We start from the raw sequence: 15,865 nt of genomic DNA, 5'->3' as shown, positions 1-15,865 counted from the left end.
ACAAGTTGCAAAGGTACAAATTCAGTATGATCTTCCCCATTTAAAAATAATATTCCAATATATACATGGACAGACTTATATTAGTTATGGATATATATCTATATGTCAACATCTATACCTCCATAACCAGTATATATAATATGATATAACACAATATAAATGGAACAATAGACAACAATTTTATTAGTGTTAATATTACCTCTGGGCAATGGATGAATAGGAAGGATGGTGATTTTTTTTTTTAGCTTAAAAAAAAAAAAGAAATCCAAAGCAAATATAATAATGTAAATATATTAAAATATGGGGATGGATATATAGGCTTTTAAATTTTTCCATAGGTTTAAACTACTTCATAATAAAAAATGTATTTTAAAAAATTTTGTGGTTTAAAAGAAAGATGCGGTAAAAATTTAGGCAATTAGAACAAACTATTCTTGTAAGTCCAATTTTCTTACTTTTGAGCCTGGAATATACAAGGCTGATTATTTTCCATCTTTAGCAAGAGGAACAATGGAGAGTTAATGTAGAAGAAAAGACTGTCCTTGATATGATAAGTCAGTGGCACTTTTGGAAAATGAATGGTAATTTCCAGATGGAAGTGAATTATCTGAACATAATTATATTGAATCCTCTAGGTTTAAAAGAGTGTTTCAATCATATACTATCCATGTAAGTCACTCTTTTCTTCCTTATGGGGTGTGAATGTGAGGTTTAAGGGATGGATACCACATTTTCACTGCTGCTAAAAATGTATAATTAGAGTCTGGATTTGAGAATAGCAATTTAAACATTTAAAGTATTGATTAGTTTTCAAGACCATACTCAACTTTTTTTTTTTTTAAAAACCCCTCATGAATTCTGCCTGTTCTTTCAAAATTACCATTAAGCATTTTCCTAATGTAATTCCAAGGAGATCACTGGGTCTGAGGTACTCTAGCAGGAAGGAAACTTAAAAACATTTTATTAACTTTGGATCATTTGCAATTCTTAGAATTAATAGCAAAGAGCCAGAGAGTTTTTTGTTTTTGTTTTTGTTTTTTTTACATCATAATGGCAAATAAGCCTGAAATGTTTCACTAGTGAGGTGAGAGTCATGAGATATATTGCTAAATATGAGGGGTGAAAATATATCACAGACACAAGTGGTATTACTCAGTACATATTTTTCTGAAAAAGTAGTCTCCATGCATGAGGATTAGATATATACCCACAATAAGAGGGCATATTGACCTATAATTTTCAATATTACATCCTTGTATTTTTTATTATATGCTATTTTTCAGCTAGCAGAGGAACATGGTCTCATAAAGCTAATATTTATTCTTCCATGTTTATACAGCTAGTAGTGCATTTCAGGAAATGAGAAACTCTGAGAAGTCAAATTTAACTTGGTGTCTTGTGCACAACAGAAGACAGAACAGGAAAATCACCATGTTTAAAGAAGCTGGCTGAGGAACTCAGTCATAAAGCTTTCAATAATTAAATAACATAAGATAAGGGAAGCCTTTGATGCTATTATTTCACTCTTCAGACATGTCTGCATTTTTGGATATGATAAATCTTCTCATGCTGGATTCCTCAGTTTACTAGAAAACAGAGTCATCTAGTCCAGTCTATTTTCATAAACTCTGTACTTAACATGTGTATTTTGTAAGAAGGTAAGGCAGATATTAAGTATAATCTATTACAACAACTCAGATACTCCTACTTAGAATTGTATCTGTAAGTCATGAACACATCTCATTTTGTTCATAAGTAACTTCTGTACTAGGGAATTATATGATTTCTTACGTCAATTTAAAAAAAATTCATAGTGAATGAGATTTTATTTTTCTATGAAAAGGTACCTATATTATGGTAAATGTCTCAGGAAAGCAGAGCCATTTTAAAAAACATTTCAGAGAGAGAGGGAGAGAGGTTTACATATTACATATTACAATATATTTCTAGGATGAGCTTTTTTGAAAAAGATTTCCTATTTTAGAGAGAGCACATATGCACGTGAGAGTAAAGGGGGGGGCAGAAGGAGGGGGAGAGAGAGAATCTCAAGCAGACTCCCTGCTAAGTGCAGTGGCCAAAGAGGGGCTTGATTTCCCGATCCCGAGATCTTGACCTGAGCTGAAATCAGGAGTCTGACGCTTAACCGACAGAGCTACCCAGTAGCCCCAAGAAATCAGAGCCTTAACAGACCGTTTGGGGGAGAAATTTCCCGAAGCTCAATTGTTTCTACATTCTTTCAATTTACAAGTTTCCTTGGGACCTTGGAAGGATCCAGAAAGATAAAAGGCATCAAGTCATTTCCCCATTCTCTGCTTGAAGCATGGAGTAGGAGTCATCAATAAGCAAGTGAGGGAGAAAGGAGAAATGCTGACAGAGGGTAGGTGAGGCAAGGGATACTGGACTGCAGGGAGGGAGAGTTTCAGCTTCCGTAAGAGCCCTTTAACCTCCCCAGAAACTGATCCTGGAACTTCTGGGGGAGCCCGTGACATGGAGTAGGAAGTTGAAACTAGGGTACGCAGTGAAAAGCAAGGGAAGAAGTATTCCTTTGTTAATTACTTAACCTTTCTCAAGTCTCCACTCAGATGTCAGCTTTTCTACTTTTTTCTCTCTCGGTGACTGAACTAACACCTCTGCAACATCAACCTCACTATTTCCTCTGGGGTCTAGGTCCTGTCTTTTCTTTAAATCCTCAGAGCTGTCGTCTCTTTGCTATTCTCCTGCACTGAGTTCTGGTACTATCTTTCCCATAGCCATGTTCCCACATCAAACAACACTGATGTCGTTTAAACACTAAACCAGAAATTCTAGTTTATACATGCATGTCACTGTTTCTGGAGAGCTGAGAAATAAATGTAAGCCCAGAATAGAAGTATGATGGAGTGGGCAGAGAATGGTACCCAGTGTTAAAAACTGGGGTTTAGGTCCAGCCCCACCCTTTGCTCAACTCTGCCAGTGTCAGTCAGCATCTTCAATCCTAAGTGAGGAGTTTGTGGTCTGGGCAGTCCTGGTCCTCTGCAGCCAGATGGGAAGAAGGTCAGAAACTGGTTATCTACTGCAATGACTGGAGGCTGAGGGAGCTAACTACTCTAATGGAAACCAGGGCCATTGGCCATTCTAAAACTCACGGGACAATCTTGCATCATAAAGAACTGCCCCCACTGAAATGTCAATACTGGCCCCACTGAGAAACACTAATAGATGATGTTTAATGCTCCCTCAATCAGTCTGGATTCCTAATCCTAAATGGATCATAGAGATCTTCAGAGTCTCAGAAAAAAACTGTGAGGATAAGTAAATTTTTGGATTATACAACTTCATAGAAAAAGTTCACAAAATGGGTTCCTTTCTCCTGACGAGGAAAAGGATGATTTGAGAACCGAGTCTTTGATGAGACAGGAGGGCTCTGATGAATAAATTCTCTCTCTCCCTGGGAGAAGGATGCGTTGTCATGCTGGGTGGTCAGGGATTGCTTTGGCTTTCTTGACAACAGGGTTTCTAAGAATGGAGACTCTATTAGGTTTCAAAAGGAAAGGGGAAACCTAGGTATGAAGGTTGGAAGACAAATAGATTCTCATTTGTTTCAGACAGTTCAAGTGGGATCTTTCTTACAGATGAGTAAAGAATGTTTAGGTAACTTCTAAAGTCCTTTCTAGCACTTCTGTTTCTATGGATACGCTTATTAGGTTTCTACACCCTACAATTTACTACCAAAAGGTGGAGGCACAACTTCCCATCTGCCCTCCCTCTCTCCCAGTACGTCCTGTGTGCCTCACCCTTCAAAGTGAGCCAATCAGGCCTCCCAGTGAGGAAGGGTGCAGTGGGAAAACTGGAATCTGGCCCAGCACTGCAGTGAAATCTACTTTGATTTCTCAGCAGAAATAAAAGAAATAAGAAGAAAACCCACAGAAAAGGGCCATTAGAGGAAAAAACATTGGTCACTGTGGACAGAATGAAAGTCCAACCAAATGAAATAAACACCTTTGGAAAAGACATGTCATTCTAGGGAAAGTATGATGTTGCTTCTTCCTTGTTCTTCATTGAGTTTTTGTCCACTCAGTGGGACCAAGCTTTACCCTCTCCCCTTATTTTCCACCTATGAAAGATGCATGGGTTGAATTCAACCTTTAGGTAGGTCTTTGTTGGAAAGTACTTTAAAATAAAAGTGTTTTCCTTGGTACGATCTCAACAGCAAAACATGTACTTCCAAAATAAGATGTTTGCTTTGCTAGCAAGCTTTTTTTATTGAATAAGCAACATTATTGTTAGCAAATTTTTAAGCTGTTAATATATACATATTAAAAAGCAATAACAACAACCCTGTTCTATCATTATAAATCACAGGGTGAGTTCCCCTTGGTAGACCTAATTGAAAACATTCAGGCCATTGAGTCTTTCTAATTGAAAAGCTGTTGTCGTCATCATCATCATCATCATCATCATCATCATCGTCATAGTTGATACTGACCAATGCAGTTTTGATTTTTTAATGCTTCAAGATACAATTTATCTACAAGTTTTCTAATTGATATTACTTAGATACTCAATTAGATATCAATTAGATACTCAATATAAATTTATTGAATCTACTCAGAATTTATGAATGAAAAGACAGTTTTTTTTAAGCCAATGTGGGGGATATTTTATTTCTAATATCCTTATAACATCCTACAGAGCATATGATAATAAGTATGAGAAGTAGAATATCAAATTTCTTTTCATTTGTATCTATCTCCCAAGGAAATCAAAGGATTATAATCTGTGCATAATCTATTTCAGAGTTCTTATTACAGTAGAGCAAGATTATGATCCATTTTAAAAATATCTGTCAAAATTAATAATATCTTCTCTAAGAAAAATAAAAAATATGAACACAAACCTTAAGATCTCCAGCAGATCAGAAGACAAATATGTTCTCTGGGGACCTGGTTGAAACAATATATTCACAAAAGTCTTTTAAATGGAAGCTGTTCACAGAGGGAGTCCCATGGAAGATAACAGTGTGGCTCTGACATGCCAGATGCTTCTGGAAGGAAAGAAAAGCACGTTATTAGGAAGTATCCAAGTAATCCAGTTACTGCCAGTCTCAGCCATCATGGTCTGTATTAAAACCTACTGCTATTATTAATATAATGATTCATTTCTGTTATCTTATACATGCCCCCCCCCCAATCTGAGTCACAAATGGCAGGGTCAGACGGTACTCTCTCAGTCCTGTATCTAAAAACCTTTAAAGATGAGGTATATTGAAGAACTGTGCCTGGGGGATGGACACAGAGGGAGCAACTCTGGTATTTAGGGAGTGCCCACCAGCACAGCGAGGGGCTCGGTGAGGGGCTGCTTATACCTGGGCTCTTCATCTGAATCACGGGCCCGCCAGCAGAGAGTACTGGCTCCATTTCACAGATGAGAAAACTGAAGTACAGACTCCTGAGGTCAGGCTTAGAACCTGGGTCTGTCTAAGCCCCAAGGCTTCAGGGCTGGCTTTTTCCCTCTTTCACTCTGTGGCCCATGTGGTGTAGAGAAAACATTTCACAAGCAGAATTGGCAAGACAATAGACAAAGGCTGCAATTTATTAAATTAATTCAAATATCATCAAAGTCAGACATTTTCTTTCCTAATTTGCTTTAGTTTTATGTATAATCCTGTCTTAATTTAGTCACAGAAATACAGACTCTCCATTCTAAACAGGGCAGCTTGTCTCCCATTTTGTTCTTTAGGTAAGGAGAGGAAAGCCACTGGCAACTCCGCAGCCCCCTTGTTAAGACCGCCATGTCCATTTGTGTGCTGTGCACCATCTGGGAGATGCTGTCCTCTTCCTCTGGGGTCTCTGCCTCACCCCCTGTTCCTTCCCCGGGACAGCAAAAGGGGATGGTGTGCCTGCTACAGGTGGGGCTGGAAGCTGCAGCTTCCGTGGCATCTCTGAGTGCTATTACTGTATCTCCTCGTGGCCACATCCTTCTGAAGGTGACCGGGCGGGCAAGGCTCAGTGGGGCACCATCTAGATTTCCATTCTCCTTCTTAGTTAAACAGCGACGTGTCTCCAGTTGCTCCAGTGCCAACACAGAGCAGCTCTCAGCTTACCCTCCACCGGAGGTCCCAGCACCCCCTCTCACAGCATGTTTCAGGGTCACTGCCCACCAATTAACCACGTCAAAACCTCCCTTGAAGTTCCAGCTTTTAATGCCACTGACTTCTGAGTATTGGGACTTTTAGTTCATATCCACACCACATTTGGGAAGCTCCTCAAAAAGGCTGGAGAATGGTGGAGCAAGAAGGTCACACATAACTGTAAAAAAAAACTTATTTTATTTTTGGCAACAAAAGCTTAAGTCATGAATAAAGGACGGGGGAAACGATTGATAGTACTTTCAGAGTTCTGTAGGACTGGAGTCTGGGATTATTACATAGGGGAAAAAGAAAAAAGAACAGAGCCAAACAGAGCTAGTTTATCTTTGCTTAAGAGAAAGAGGAAGAGCTTGACAAAGAACTGGGAAAAGGAAGTGTTTGGACCATAGGATCTAACCTAAATGACAGGGATAAAAATAAACAGAAACTCTTCTTAAACATTTCGTATACTAGCATTCTGTTTTCTTCATATTCCTCAAAAGCAAAGTTTTAGGAGATATGCCTGTACATAAATCCAAATGGCAGTTTTCAAATATTCACTCGGCCACTGCTGACTGCTCATTTCTTTATGAGTCAATCAGTAAGTCAGCGAACTCCAGGAATATGGAAATAAGCAAGGTAGTCCTCCTCTCATACCTGTTAACTTTCTTGCAGGGGAATGTGAGTAGGATGTCAAAAATTTTAAGAAGGTAGTCTTAATAACTTTGAAATAATGTGGTCTGGGGGCACCTGGGTGGCTCAGTGGGTTAAGCCTCTCCCTTCGACTCAGGTCCTGATCCCAGGGTCTTGGGATCAAGCCCCGCATCGTGCTCTCTGCTCAGCAGGGAGCCTGCTTCCGCCCCCCTCTCTGCCTACTTGTGATCTCTCTCTCTCTCTACCAAATAAATAAGTAAAATCTTTAAAAAAAAAAAAAAAAGTAAGCAAGGAAGAATGGGGTCTGGACCAGACGGCCTAAGGGTGTTCCTGTTTCATCACTTACCAGCCATCTGACCTGGGGCAAGGTATTTAACTCTTTACCCTTAGCTCTCTCATCTACCAAATGCAGAAATGATATATCTCCCATGCAGATTTTTGTGATCATGAAGTCAGATCACCTAGAGAAAGCGTTTGGCACAATGAGTGGCACATAGTAAGAACCCAGCAAATATTAGGGAGAAGTAATATTCCTGCTGTGTAGCAGACCATGATGATGCCAGCAAGGCAAAAAGTGCTCCAAAGCTTCAGTGAGTTGGAATCCTCTCTGTAGGGGCTGAAGGCAATCAAGAAGGCAGCAGTGGAAAGGTAGCATTCAAGATCCACCATAACTAAACATGCACAAATGACTAGGCTTTTACAAAAATCCTCTTTAAGCTGGAAAATGAGCTACTTTAGGAAAAAAAAATAGGTCCATGAAATTAGACATTATTTCCCAGGATATGGTGTGAAAGTAGATATCTACCATAACAACAGCCAGGGAATGATACAAAGAAGAAAATCTATGTATTGCTACTAAGAAAGATACAGTATCTTGCCGAATCCTGTTTTACTCAACTGTAATCCAAAATGACACCATGGCTTTTAATGGAACTTGGCAAGCTCTAGACATACCACTTTTAAACTTAGCTTCAAATTTAAATCACAGGGCTTGTGACTCAAATCTCCAATGTGACCTTTACAGAGTATTGTTCAAGAAAACATGTCTGTCATTGTGCAGAGAAACTATACACCCTTTTATTCTGGGAAGTATAATGAAAAGATGTACTATATTGTTATAAGCACAGAGCCACAGAATGATTGTGACTTTGATTCTTGAGAAGCAATGAAAACAAAGACTTTATTTGATTTTGCATCATTCATTTAGAAATGTTGTCTTCTTCCATTAATGAATATTCTTATTCCCCCCTACTCTGGACTTTTTAACTCAAAAGAAGCTTAGCAGGAATCCCATCATTTATAGATTTAAAATGCAGTCCCTCTGTAGTCTCTTTTCAAGGGCTTACTGAGCCATGCTACTTTGTCCTTTGCCAGACACATACAACATTGCACTAAACAGAAGAGCTAGAAGCACAGTGGCTTGAATTCTCCCACATCCCCCACCTGCTTTATGTCCCAGAGAGGTCTGCATTAAGAGAAGGAATGAGCCCACAAAGCTTCTGGTAGTATCGTTCCCTTCTCACCCTTCTCCGTCCCTTCCACTGAGTTGGGAAATCCTACCAATGCTTCTTCCCATTCATCCAACTCATAACGTTATACTTTATGTACTTCCCTAAGCTTCTAGCTGTTTTTCTTTCTTGTAGCTCATCCCGAAAACAGTTCAGAGATCAGTCATCCTCTCTGACTGGTCTAGGGTAGTGAAAAATATTTGGAAGAAAAATGAATGAATGACTACATAAATGAAATAAAATGCAACCCTAACTATGTATATTCACTACAGAAGAACCTACAATGGTGTCCTATTGTCTCAAGGATGAGTTCTAAGTTCCTCAAATCATGACCTATTTGGTGACTAGAATGGTGATTTTACAGAGTTGGAGAAGAAGACCAGAGTGTGAACTCCAGAATTGCAAACTTGAAATTCTGTAGTATGGCTCAGAGCTTCTGGCAGGGTTTTGATGTGGATTGATGTAGTGTGTGTTCCTAAAAATGAATGCGGCATCAGTGGTCAAAATGCGGGGGTGGAAGGGCAGGACTGCTGCAAAGAGAGTGAATTTGAGAGAAAGCAGTGAAAATACTGAGGAAGGACTAGACAGGAGAAAAAGGGAACAGAAGAAATTCCATCAATTTGGTAGAATTCATAATAAGATAAGAGAAGTGGTAAAAAAAAATTAAGAATAGTTTGAGCCTTGGCCTGTAAGAACACTGACACAATGTAGAATTCAAGAAAGGATCTGGCATGTGTCTGCATGCCTGGGGAGTGGAAAGCAATAATGAACTCTCCTTGGAGGTGCGGCGTTTGAGAAATGTGACATTCCTTCCTATGCTTATGAACACTGCAAACCCAAGCTTTGATAAATCCTTCCCCAAAGACCAGTTCCGAATTTCAAAGACGAGGTCTTTATTTTTTTCCAGCTGGGATATATAATTTACATATGGTAAATGGCACAGATCTTCAGTATACAGTTTGGTGAGCTTTGTCAAAGATACACTCTCAAGTAACCTACATACCAGTTAAGATAAAGAGCATTTCCATCACCCTAGAAAGTTCTTTTCCAGGCAAGTCCTCCCAAAAGGGGAGTTCTGATTTGCATCACTATAGATAGTTCTGTCTATATGTGAACTACATATATATAGAATCATATGGTATACATTCTTTTTTGTCTGGCTTCCTTCACTCAACATAATAATGATGATTTATTCTTGTTTTTAAATCTATTAGTTAATCCATGAGAATTACTCCATTGCGTAAATGTGTAGTATTCCATTGCATGAAAACACCATGCTCGTATTGACGGACATTTCAGGCTGATCCAGTCTGGGCCATTATACACAAAGCTATTAAGAACTTCTTATTCAAGGTTTTTTGTTTGTTTGTTTGTTTGTTTTTTGATGGCTATATCCTCTCATTTTCTCATGTAAATAACTGGGCATGAGGTTGCTCGGGCATAGGGCAGGTACATTTTGGGTTTCAAAGGAATCACTAGTTTTCCAAACATGACTGTACAGTTTTACCCCTCACCAGCACTGTAGGAGTCTCTGCTTCCCCACGTACATTTGGTGTCATCAGTGCTTTTATTTTTAGTTATTCTAGTGGGCATGAAGTAGTACTTATATTTCCATTTCCCTTATGACTAATAATGTCCTTATTACAACTTCAAACGTGTTTTGTATTTTGTATTTTCTTCTGTGAAGGTTTTGTTCAAGTCATTTGCCCTTTAGGGGAAGGATGTTCTTTGTCTTTTTAAATTATGTTGTAAAAGTTTCTTTATATATTCTGAATTCAATTCCTTTGTCATATATATGTATTACAAATTATTTTTCCAGTCTGTGGCTTCTCTATTAACAATGTCTGCTCACGAGCAGGAGTTTTTTATTTTGGCAAAGTCCCCTTTATCAGGTTTTTTCCAAGAGTGTTAGTGCTTTTGGTACCTTGAGGTACTGCTGTCATCTTTTTTTTTTTTTTTTGTCATCTTTTTAAAAAAATACTCCTACATTTTTTTTTCTAGAAGCTTTACAGTTTTTGTTTTCATGTAAAAAATCTATGATATATCCTGAATTAATTTCTCTGTGAGGTAAGCATTAAGTTTCATTTTGTTTCAATACAGTTAATAAATTGCTCCAATACCATTTGTTGATAAGCCTTTCCTTTATCGCACGAAATTGTTTTGGTGCTTTTGTTGAAAATCAACTAACTACATAATTGCTTCTTTCCTGATAGCTGATTCTGCTCCACTGATCGACTTTTCTATCCTTATCTAATACTGTATTTTCTTAACTATTGATGATTTTATGTAAGTCTTATAATCAGCGAGTAAGAGTCCCCCAATACTGACATTCTTTTTTTAAAAAAAAGTTTGACTCAGTAGAAAAAAAAAAAGAAGAAAAAATGTTTTAGTTCTTTTAAGTCCTTGTACTTCCATACAAATTTTAACTTGTCAATTTTTACCAATAAGCCTTTTTGGTAGAACAACAATAAAACCTTTTGGGACTACGTTACATCTGTCCATTATTTTGGGGAAAAAACAACATTTTAACAATGCTGAGTCTTCCATTCTAGAACATAGTATATCTCTCCCCACTTATTTACATCTTCTTTAATTTTTATCAGAAATGTTTTACAATTTTCAGTGTATAGGTCATGTACTTATTTATTTAAATATATTACTACTTTATGATTTTGATACTAATGTAATTGGCTTTGCTTTAAATTCCACTTCCCAATTTTTTCTTAGTGTATAGAAATAGAACTGATATTTTGCATTGACCTCGTATCCTGAAACCATGCTAAATTCAATACATTTTCACAAGTCAAATAGGTCTTTTTAGGTCCCTTAGGATTTTCTAGATACACAATCATGCCCTTTGCAAATAGAGACAATTTAATTACTTCTTCCTTTCCAATCTGTAAGCTTTAAAAATTTCTTTAACTGGTTAACTCTATTGCATTGGGTAGGATCTCCAGTAGAGTGTTAAACAGAATTAGTGAGAATAGACACCCATGCATTCTTCCTGATTTAGGAGGAAAGCATTCTCTGTTTCAACAATGTTAGTTGCAGATTTTTCAAAGACTTTCTTTATCAGGTTAAGGATGATTCCTTTTATTTGTAGTTTTGCTGAGAGTTTTTATTATGACTTGGTGCTAAATTCTGTCAAATGCTGTTTCTGAATCTATTGACATAATCATGTGATTTTTATCCTGTATGTGGACTGATTTTTTAATGTTAATGCATACTTGCATAATTGGAATAAATTCAATTTGGTCAAGACATATCATTTTTTAAATATATTACTGCATTCTATTCCTAATTGTGGGTCAAATATTTTTGTGTCTATAGTCATTAGGGGCATCAATGTGCAACTTTCTTTTAGAGTGTTGCTTCTCAGGACTTAGTATTCAAGTTATGAAGGTCTCAGAAAATGATTTGGGAAGTGTTGTCTCTAATTCAGATTTGTATTATTTCTTTAAAAACTTGAAGGAATGCACTGGTGAAACCAGCTGGATCTGAATTTTTCTTTGTGGGAAGGTTTTTAATTATAAATTCAACTTACTTAACAAATATAGAGCTGTGTCCGCTTTCTATTTCTTCTTATATCAAAGTTAGTAGATTTTATCTTACTAAACAAGAAATTTATCTATTTCATCTAAGATGACTTTGTCTCTTACTGCTTCTTACATCATATAATAACAATTCCTGAACTTGCTTCTTTTCCTATCTCTTTCACTTGACTAAACTATATGCATCTCTCCTGGCTTTCTTCTTGATGTATTTAGCTAAATGTTATTTTTCCTTTTCTGTAAGCTTCTGTAGCCCTTACTGATTTAATATTGTGCTGCTCTATTTTTTGGTTATCTTTCAATAGTTTATTTTATCTCTGAAAATAGAATCCTTGAAGGCAGAAATTTCTTCAACTTCACTGTTCTCCATACCATCAAACACAATTTTTTAACATTAAATAAATGTTATGAGATTATTGATTTGTCTACTCTGTGGTTTACCCTAAACATCTATTGTGGATAAGTTTGGAGCATCTTATAATGCCAGGAAGCATGGAAGTGTTAAAAATAATGATACTAATAAAAATCATTATTCAGCATGTTGAAAGGCAAAGGAGTCAACCTGAAAGAGTTCCCAATGGCCAATAGGAGAAACAAAATAAATAATGATAACTTTAGACTATGTAACCCAAAACTAAAATAAATAGCTATGAGTCCATAATGACATAAAAATGATTGAATAAACAAATAAATATGAGAAAAGAGAGAAGTCTTCTTACAGAATTTCAAATAAAAAATGTAAAAGGAATGAGGGAAACAAAATAATTAGAACAACCAGTAGTAAATGCTACAGAAAATATTTAATGATGAATACTAAAATTAGTGGGCAAAAACTTAAAGAAGAGCATGATAGTTAAATAGCCTCTAAAGTAGCCCCTCTAAAATATTAAAAATTACCTTAGTAGTTTTAACATATGTCCAAAATATTTTGATACTCTTCTACCCAGGAGATGCAACTTAATTTCTTTCCACTTGACTGTATGCTATATTTAGTAACTTGTTCTAAATGAATATAATACTGAAAAAGAAAATAGTAACTGTGAAGGAAATGGGCAGACATTACCTCATTCAGGTGATCAAGATTCATATCATCAGTAAAAGTCTTGTTGATATCATGTGCCTTTGATATAACAAGAAGGGTACTTCACCTCTGTGGTTCCCTAGAATCCCAAAACTCTTGTTTAATCATGGCAAAACATCAGGTAATAAAAAGTGAGGAAAATTCTATAAGATATCTGACCAATACTCTTCAAAACTTTCAGGGTCATGAAAGACAGGGAAAAACTATGGAATTGTCATAGATTGGAGAAAACTATGGGGACATGATGCCTGTGGTATCTTAGATGGGATCCTGGAACAGAAAAAAGACAGAAATGAAAAACCAGTGAAGTCCAAATAAAGTATGGAGTATAGGAAAGCTTTTTTTTTTTTTTTAATTTTTTTATTTGAGAGAGAGAAAGCATGAGTAGGTGGAAGGGGAAGAGGCAGAGGGACAAGGAGACTTTCCACTGAGTAGGAGCCAAACTTGGGACTCGATCCCAGGACCCCAAGATCATGACCTGAGCTGAAGGCAGATGCCTAACTGACTGAGTCACCCAGAGGCTCCCCTGCCCCCCCATTTTTTTAAACATGCAACTAGTTGATACAAATCTAATAGGATTTGTTAAAATCAGTCACATCTAAGAATACACCTGAAATGTTCTTGTATAAAATATCATGCAAAGAAAACAAGATTTATCAATGTCTAAAAAAGTTCGTTTGTTCAGAGATAATTTGACATTACCATAAAAAGTGTTTCCTGAGACATAAGGAAATGCAACATTATTTTTCTTGAACTCTTTTAGCTCAGTATTTTCCACTTAATAAAATAGCTGAGGATCTGAAACTGAGAAAATATATTTGAGTACAAACAGCTTATAAAACTTAATACTTTTTTCCTCCCCACCCCCTTTTTTGCATCATCAAGAGGGTATTACTGAATTCACAGCCAACTTGCCCACTCAGCATGCATTTCAGATGGGAGACAGACTTCTGTATGGAAGTCTGTATGCCTGCAGTGTTCTAACATGGGCACACAGTTTTCTCCCCATTTTCTGTAGTAATTTAATCTTCCTAAGAGCAAAAGAAGTTCCAGCCTTCATAGACCAAAGGGACTAAAGTCATAGAAGGGGAAAGCATCAGTTAAGCATCCAACTCCTGATTTAGGCTCAGGTCATGATCTTGGGGTCCTAAGAGTGAGCCCTGGGTTGGGCTCCCCACCCATGGGGAGTTTGCTTGGTCCCACACCCTCTGGCCCTCCCCCTGCTCATGCTATTTTTCTCAAATAAATTAATCTTAAAAAAATAAAGTATGGTTTTGATAAATGTACTAAGGTTAAGTAACCATGGCACAGGTACCATTAGGGGGTCTGAATGAAGACTATACAGAAACTACCTGTATTATCTTTCTAATTCTTTGGTAAAGTAAAATTATTTTAAAATGAAAAGGTTGTTTTTCTTTTTAAATTAAAAAAAAAAACCATCTATTGAATCAGACCACATATTTATATTTGGATTCACTGGAAGTCTGTGCTCAATTATTAATAGTTGAATTTATGCTCCCTTTTGTGAAATACAGTCTAGGTTGAATTTATAACTACACTTAAACAATTTTAAGAAATTGGCTAAACAAGAGTAATTTATTAGTAACATCATCAGTAATAGCCATAACAACTATATCCAAGAAGACACAGGTTACCATTAGAGAAGTAAATAATAAAAGTCAATATCCAAAGCCATTGTCACTCCAAAAGTCTCTTACGAAATAAATAAATAAATAAACTTACAGATATTCTTTGGTGAGGAAGTACCAAAATATTTTACATTTTAATTTCTTAAGCAACTTAAAAAACATAAGAAACTTATACTGGTTCTTAATGATAACATACAGGCAGATTACACAACAAAAAACAAAAGCAATTAGAAACTGTAGGAAAACAAAAAGCTATATAACATAAGACAATGTTATCATAATATACTACTTGGATTAGCAGTTGAGTGACACATATTCATAGTAATTTTAAAAAAGATTTTATTTATTTATTTGACACAGAGAGAGTGAGACAGCAAGAGAGGGAATACAAGCAGGGGGAGTTTGAGAGGGAGAAGCAGGCTTCCCACTGAGCAGGGAGCCTGATACGGGGCTGGATCCCAGGACCCTGGGATCATGACCTGAGCCATAGGTAGACGCTTAACGACTGAGCCACCCAGGTGCCTCTCTTAATAATTTTTTATCGATTTTAAAGCTTTAGAATCAATCTACAGACATAACACTGAAGACTTAATATGGCTAAAAATAGAATATAAATGTAGAATTAACAGTACAAATGAGAGAAACAAGAAGATATTAAAAAGAAAAGTTATGGAAAGGACAATATTTTCATCTTACTATGTAAGAAATCATTAGATACTATCTAAAGTTAAGAGGGAAATACAGAAATAAGTTTATTATTTTAGGGATGCCTGGGTAGCTCAGTCATTTAAGCATCTGCCTTTGGTTCAGGTCACAATTCTGGGGTCCTGGGATGGAGTCCTGCATCAGGCTCCCTGCTCAGTGGGGAGTCTGCTTCTTGCTCTCCCTCTACTCCTCCCCTCTGCTTGTGCACTCTTTCTTTCAAATAAACAAAATCTTTTTTTTTGTTAAGATTTTTTTTTTAATATTTATTTGACAGAGAGAGATCACAGGTAGGCAGAGAGACAGGTAAGGTGCATAGATAATAAGAGAACTAAAAAAGGGAGTATATTGAGAATAGGGAGCAAGTGGCACATATAAGCTAGATCCTTATCTATGTGGTAGTAACTCAACAGATCCTTTTGTGTCCTAAGACTCAATTACCAAAGTGGGGGAGGGTGATTTCCCCCCACATCATCAAAGGTACCTGAAGATACCAGCAGGGTGTCTAATAATTGAACTCAATTCTGATACCATCTACTTGGAGATGGTATCCGAATCTACAGGTTAATGGCTTCATCCTATAGGCCTGCCTTCCCCTGACTCACTTCAGATGA

The 15,865-nt window shown here is 36.8% G+C and overlaps 1 protein-coding gene across 7 annotated transcripts in view; it reads right to left on the bottom strand.

The window, feature by feature from the left end:
- Positions 1-15,865, bottom strand: part of ENOX1 (ecto-NOX disulfide-thiol exchanger 1) — a 568,173-nt gene that overhangs the window by 277,395 nt on the left and 274,913 nt on the right. For all 7 annotated transcript variants that reach the window (XM_044249790.1, XM_044249789.1, XM_044249788.1 and 4 more), the window contains one exon: positions 4,877-5,023. The gene's annotated coding sequence lies outside the window, so the exon portion shown is untranslated. The remainder of the gene's footprint in view (positions 1-4,876; positions 5,024-15,865) is intronic.

This window comes from Neovison vison, chromosome 5 (genome assembly GCF_020171115.1).
Source record: "Neovison vison isolate M4711 chromosome 5, ASM_NN_V1, whole genome shotgun sequence".
Lineage (NCBI taxonomy): Eukaryota > Metazoa > Chordata > Mammalia > Carnivora > Mustelidae > Neogale > Neogale vison.
The sequence above is the reverse complement of the archived record's forward strand: the minus strand, read 5'-3'. Positions and strand labels throughout refer to the sequence as shown.